Below are 7,460 nucleotides of genomic sequence, written 5' to 3' on the forward strand. Positions count from 1 at the left end.
TTGTCCACAGACTCTCAATGTCAGCAAGGGGCCAACAAATAACTGGCAAAAAGTCCGTCTAGACCTTTATCTCCAGGATGGCTCACCAACTTTGTTACTGAACCAGGTTCATTTGCGCACGGTGAAGCAAGCCAAAGGCTGGGACACTAAGGTTTGCAACAGAAAAAGTTTATTCACAAAGCAGCCAAATGAGATCTCAAATACACAAATCCTGCTCCTCATTGGTGAGGAACTTGGAATATCTGTGGGTGAAAAAGTTAGGGGGTCATAAGCGTGGGGAAAGGAGATTGGAGGTAGGGGAAAAGGTGAAGTAACTGGCATTCTGCACAGATGTCTCTGAATTATTAACACATGAGATGCTAATTATTAATACATAATTCTTCATGAGATGCATGTTAAAAAATGGAGGTGCTTTAGCGCAATCTGAGGGGCTTCCCCAATGGCCCAGCAGTACAGAATCCACCCGAAATACAGGAGACACAGAAGGGAGGGTTTGACCCCTGGGTTGGGAAAATCCCCTGGAGGAGGAAATGGCAACGCACTCCAGTATTCTTGCCTGGAGAATCCCATGGAGAGAGGAGCCTGAAGGGGTACAGTCGCAAAGAGTCGGACACGACTGCACACACAGCACACTCTGAGACTGGGGTTTTTGCCCTTTTGATGTCAAAAGGGCATCTGTTGGACACTTGTGCAGGACCAGTTTCAGGGTCGGTGGTCCCAATCAGTCTCAGCTGACTCGGACAGGACAAGAGCTGACTCCAAGTTCCTGAAAAACAGCTTAAGCCCCCATTACTATAGTGACCCATTGGTCAGTAGTGTTATCTATAGGGGTGGTTAAGGCATTAAAAAAAAAAAAAAAAGGCAAGCTTGGTCAGTGAAGGCAAGTTACAAGTGGAGATTTGTTTATTTTTTTAAACAAGGTGTTTCCTTAGTTGCTGTTCTGTAAGACCAGCTCAAGAATTTGTTAGTCACCAATTTCTGTTAACCCTGTGGAGCACAGTTTTAGTTATAACCTTATAGTTGGGGTAGGCACTAGCCACTGAGTCCACTTGTGTGCTATAAAAGGCAAGGAAAGTCTGAAAGTGTTAGTTGCTCAGTTGTGCCTGATTCTTCGCGACGCCATTGACTGTAGCCCACCAGGCTTCTCTATCCATAGAATTCTCCAGACAAGAATACTGGAGTGGGTTGCCATTTCCTCCTCCAGGGAAATCATGCCGACCCATGGTTCAAACCCCACGTCTCTTGCATCCCCTACACTGGCAGGCGGGTTCTTTACCACTGGCGCCACCTAGGAAGCCCTTAGTAAGTTTATAGAGAGGAAAATTAGGATCTGCAGTAGCCAGCCAGGATTAGAAATCCACCAAGCTGTTGCCTAGTTGTGGGTCAAGGAAATTCTTGGGTTAACTTAATCTGTTTGGGAGACAATTGGATTCCTTCAGCACTCCGATTATGACCTAGGTAATAAACAGTGTCTAGAGATAGTTGTTATTTTGTATTAGAGACTGCATGTCTCTTTTCAACTAACTGTTGCAGCAAATAAATAGAATCCTCTTGGGGGACACTGAGCACAGCAAGAGTTCATCTACATATTGTAAGAGAGTCAACTTCTTGGGGAAGTGGAGGGTGCTCAGACCCTGGTGGAGCACTTGGGAGAAATAAGAAGGGGTCTCTGTGGACCCTTGCCACATGAGTGTCCAAGTATATTGTTGATTGTTCCAAGTAAAGGCAAATAGATGTTGGCTGTTGGGGTCCACAGGGATGCTGTGAAAAAAGACGCCAGGCAAAGAGCTACAGCGGTGACCCATTTTGAGCCTGGTGGAATTAGTGACAAAAAGAATGCTTGTGTTTGAAACAACTGGGAAGCGGGGAATAACTATCTTGTAAGCAGCTTCCCAACCATTAGATTTTTTCCCCCCTGTGCTGGGTCCTCACTGCTGTGCGCAGGATCTGGCAATGGTGAGCTGGGGCCACTCTCTCGTTGTGGTGTGGTGGCTTCTCTTGTTGCAGCTCACAGGCTCTAGAAAAAGGGGGCTCAGCAGGTGTGGCCCACGGGCTTAGTTGCCGCATGATACCGGGGTCCAGCCCTGGTTGGATCCAGGGATTCCCTCGGGAGGACGGCGTCGGCGATTAAAAGAATAGATAAAGAGATAAGGAAAGAATTTTGCAGTTGAGAAAATAGAGAAAAGAGGCTGATATTCCTTGGTTTACACAGAAAGCCAATAAAGCCCCAGAATGGGACTTGCTCTGTTCACGTAGGCCGCAGGCGCCCTCTCGAATCGCCGAAGGTGCCCCACCCTGGGCACCTTCTCGAGTGGGTCTTAGAAGCCCAGGAAGGAAAGTGAATGCAGAGAGCCCCTGCGCTCGATGGAATCAGCCTGAATAGGAAAAGGAAAGAGAAAGAACGACATGGGGAGACCAAGCTTCGATAAGCAAGGCCTGCACTTTATTTTCCAAAGTAGTTTTTATACCTTAAGTTGTGCATAGAGGATAATGGGGGAAGGGGTAGAGTCATGCAAGGTCAGCAGTCCTTGATCCTCATCGAAGCCAGGCTTTCTTTCTGCAAACTTATCATATGCAAAAGTTTAGGTGATTTACATCATCTTCTGGCCAGGAGGCCTGTTAACATTTTATGACCCTTTCTTCAGAAAACTTATTTTTCTCTAAACGTGATTATTCTAAAGTCAGGCGCCACCCTCCGAAAGCATTAGATAAAGTTGCATTCCTATAGGGCAAAAGTGTGGTGGGCCATAACAGGAAAAGAATTAACTCGAGGGTCCAAGATTACAAACATTAAAGTTACTACTTACATTTCTATACACCAACTATATTAATCAATACACTCCCAGGGACACAGTAGGTAAGGGATATGGAAACTTGGTAGCAAGCATTAGCTCAACAAAGAAATCCTCTACTAGTTCTATTTTAACAATTTTAACTCTCTGAGAAGCTCTGCATTGTTAGAATATCTTAAGCTTCCCGTGCCTCTCGTGGTTGGGAGGCTGTGAATATTAACAAACCTGTCAGGCAAGCTAGAAAGTCATCAGAGGGGTTTGAATTGAAACACTCCTATTATGTCCAGGAGACTTATTAACTAGAGTTTTAAGTTGATTTTCTTACAGAGAAAAGTGGTCGGAGATAGCCCCCCGTTGATGTCAGAAGAGTTGGTGAAAGTCGTAAAATAGTAAAACAGATTCTGGTTTTGGGGTAGATGCTCAGGCAGGCCCAGAGGGGCACCCCTCGAGTTCTGGCTCGCCTTGCCCACCAGAACTCTCCCACATGACCTTGTCATGGGGTGGGGACTCCTGTGCTGGCTCCCAGCACCATGACATGTGGGATCTTCCTGGACCAGGATCAAATCTGTGTCTCCCACACTGGCAGGCAGATTCTTAACCACTGGACCACCAGGGAAGTCCTCATTAGGGTTTCTAATCAGCCAGATCACTGTTATAGGGGCTTGTACAGGAAATGATTAACCCTTGGTGATTAGATTGTCTGTTGTTGGTATGAGGCCTGTGTGGATTCAGGCTTTAATGAGTATTGAGGCAGTTTAGAAAGAGGTCTAACCACATATGTCAGAAATTTTACCGGCTCTGCACTTTTTGCTTTCCCAAAGTCAGGATTAGAAATAGCCCATAGATTGAATATTCTTGCCTGGGAAATTCCTATGGACAGAGGAGCTTGGCAGACTACAGTCCATGGTGTCACAAGACTCGGACACAACTTAGCGACTAAACAACAATAAAAATGGTTTAGTTATGAAGGCAAGTTACAGTAAACAGACCGATTCTTGTAAGTATTAAATGCTAATATAAAAGAGAGCATCTCACTGTTCCATAAATAAAGCTTAAAATGCAAAAAAAAAAAAAAAAAAAAGAGAGAGAAATAACCTATATTTGGGGGGCACCTCTGTTAAACTAGAGATTTTTTGTTGTAATTCTTTCCCTTCTATAACAAGGGCAGATTGTAAAGGACATAAAAGATCAGGTTTAAGCCATAACCTGCCAGCAAAAAGCCCTAACTTCATTAGCCAGAGTAGTACTAGACAATAAGATTGCTTGTCATTGCAAGAACATGGATTCAGTCTCATAGGAAACACTTTCTCATGGATCCCATAGGAATAAGGCCTACATTGGAGGGATTGCTTAAATTCGGTAAGTGTCTTGTGCTGCTAGGATTTATATTCCTTCTCGTCATAACTTTGTTCTTGCTCCATCCAGACCCGTTAATTTTTGCAGCTTTTGACCTCTGAGGTCCCAGTTAGCAACATCCCTCATGGATTCAAAACAAGACAAGCAAACACATGTACAAATATCGGTGAAAACCAAGAGATGTTACTGCATCCTGGCCCAGAAAAGGTGCTGTGTACACCATGACCAATTCCCAACATGGAACTAGGCACTGGGGAAAGGACTGAACCAGCAGACTCCAAAGAATGAGAGTTGCAGGCTTCTGCCAGACAAATGGGAAACTGCAGTGGTCACCGGCTGTTCCCGACATGGAACTAGTAATTCCAGACAAATGGGAAAACTGACTGGTGCCGGGAGCCAGCACGGGAGTCCCCACCCATGACAAAGTCATGTGGGAGAGTTCTGGTGGGCAAGGCGAGCCAGAACTCGAGGGGTACCCCTCTGGGCCTGCCTGAGTGTCTACCCTAAAACCAGAATCTGTTTTACTATTTTACGACTTTCACCAACTCTTCTGACATTAACGGGGGGCTATCCCCAACCACCTCTCTGTAAGAAAATCAACTTAAAACTCTAGTTAATAGGTCTCCTGGACATAATAGGAGTGTTTCAATTCAAACCCCTCTGATGACTTTCTAGCTTGCCTGACAGGTTTGTTCAGATTCACCACGAGAGGCACAGGAAGCTTAAGATATTCTAACAGTGCAGAGCTTCTCAGAGAGTTAAAATTGTTAAAATAGAACTAGTAGAGGATTTCTTTGTTGAGCTAATGCTTGCTGCCAAGTTTCCATATCCCTTACCTACTGTGTCCCTGGGAGTGTATTGATTAATATAGTTGGTGTATAGAAATGTAAGTAGTAGCTTTAATGTTTGTAATCTTGGACCCTCGAGTTAATTCTTTTCTTGTTATAGCCCACCACACGTTTGCCCTATAGGAATGCAACATTATCTAATGCTTTCGGAGGGTGGCACCTGACTTTAGAATAATCACGTTTAGAGAAAAATAAGTTTTCTGAAGAAAGGGTCATAAAATGTTAACAGGCCTCCTGGCCAGAAGATGATGTAAATCACCTAAAGCTTTTGTATATGATAAGTTTGCAGAAAGAAAGCCTGGCTTCGATGAGGATCAAGGACTGCTGACCTTGCATGACTCTACCCCTTCCCCCATTATCCTCTATGCACAATTTATGGTATAAAAACTACTTTGGAAAATAAAGTGCGGGCCTTGCTCACCGAAGCTTGGTCTCCCCCATGTCGTTCTTTCTCTTTCCTTTTCCTATTCAGGCTGATTCCATGGAGTGCAGGGGCTCTCTGCGTTCACTTTCCTTCCTGGGCTTCTAAGACCCACTCGAGAAGGTGCCTAAGGTGGGGCACCTTCCACAATTCGAGAGGGCGCCTGCGGCCTACGTGAACAGAGCAAATCCCATTCTGGGGCTTTATTGGCTTTCTGCATAAACCAAGGAATATTAGCCTCTTTTCTCTCCTCTATTTTCTTAACTGTAAAATTCTTTCCTTATCTCTTTCTCCTTTTATCTATCCTTTCGCCAATGCCGTCCTCCTGAGGGAATCCCTGGATCCTACCGGGGCTGGACCCCAGTAGACTGGAAAGGCCACTAGGTCAGGAACTTGACACAAACAGAACAGAACTCAGAACCAAGAACTCATCCAGGATCCTCGGAAATGGCCAGAAAGACAGTGAGCCCAAAGGGTTCACGGGGCATCACACCTCTGTCTCCTGCTGCCTCCAAAGCCAGCAGAAATCCCCTTTGTCCTGCTGTTGCCACCAAATCTGTTAAATAGCACAAAGTCCCAACTCAGTAAACTTAAAGATCAAATTGGCTTTATTCAATGATTCATGCATCAGGCTACATCCCATCTAGCCGTAGAAAGATCTCCACTGAGCTGTAGAAAAGGGAAGTTGTTAAAGGCAGAAAGGGAGTTGAAAAAGGATCTTTTCAGCAAAGAAATTCATTGTTTGAGTCAAGGCTATCCTCCTAAGGGGATGGAAGGGCTTATTGGGTGGATTACCTCACTAGCATTGCTGATTCATTGGACATGAACCTGGACCAACTCTGGGAGATGGTGAGGGACAGAGAAGCCTGGCATGCTGCAGTCCACAGGGTTGTGAAGAATCAGACTCGACTGGGTGACTGAACAGCAGCAAACCTCACTAGTACCAATCAGGCGATCCTAGGTTGAATAGTTGGTTACATTCTGGTGGGGTTGAAACTACCATTAAATTAGTTATTAAATCGTGTTTTGTTGACCTGAGGGTTAGCACAGCTGACTCCATTTGGGACCTGTTTTCTTCTTTGGGTGATGGGTTTTCTTCTATTGGGTGATGAAATAACTCTAGGATGTGGTAACAGTTGCACAATCTTGTGAGTGCACCTAATGTCACTGAATTATGTCTATACTTTAAAAGGATTAAAATGGTAAAATTTATGTTACGTATATTTATTTTACCACAGCAATCGTGTCCGACTCTTTGAAACCCATGGACTGTGGCCTGCCTGGCTCCTCTGTCCATGGGATTCTCCAGGCAAGAATACCGGAGTGGGTAACTATTCCTTTCTCCAGGGGATCTTCCCGATCTAGGGATCGAACTGGGTCTCCTGCATTGCAGGCAGATTCTTTACTGTCTGACCTACCAGGGAAGCCCATTATTAAATAATAATACTATTTATTATAAATAATAAATATAATTTATGTTATTAAAGAATATCCATAATTATTAGATGATAATTACAATTTATTATTGTCAAATAATTCTTTCTAATTGTGGCGCTGGAGAAGACTTCTCAGAGTCCCTTGGACTGCAAGGAGATCAAGCCAGTCAATTCTAAAGGCAATCGATCCTGAATATTCATTGGAAGGACTGTTTCTGAAGCTGAAATTCTGGTACTTTGGCCACCTGATGTGAAGAGCTGACTCACTGGAAAAGCCCCTGATGCTGGGAAAGATTGAAGGCAGGAGAAGAAGGAGGCAACAGAGGATGAGATGGTTGGATAGCATCACCAACTCAGTGGACATGAATCTGAGCAAACTCCAGTAGATAGTGGAGGACAGAGGAGCCTAGCATGCTATTGTCCATGGGGTGGCAAAGAGTTGGACGCAACTTCGGGACTGAACAACAACAAATTACTCAATAATAAATGCGAAGAACAAGTGAAAAAAACAGAATTTGCAAAGGAGAAGTGAGGAGAAAGGTTACATAGAGCCATTGTAAGGCCTCTGGCTTTTATACTGCCCCGGCAGATAAGTTGTAGGTGAGGT

At 44.5% G+C, this 7,460-nt stretch overlaps 1 pseudogene; it reads left to right on the forward strand.

The window, feature by feature from the left end:
* The window catches only part of LOC139177146 (negative regulator of P-body association-like), a 29,874-nt pseudogene extending 24,836 nt beyond the window's left edge, over window positions 1-5,038 (forward strand).
* Window positions 5,039-7,460: the final 2,422 nt, after the last annotated feature.

Source organism: Bos indicus, chromosome 18 (assembly GCF_029378745.1).
Source record: "Bos indicus isolate NIAB-ARS_2022 breed Sahiwal x Tharparkar chromosome 18, NIAB-ARS_B.indTharparkar_mat_pri_1.0, whole genome shotgun sequence".
Lineage (NCBI taxonomy): Eukaryota > Metazoa > Chordata > Mammalia > Artiodactyla > Bovidae > Bos > Bos indicus.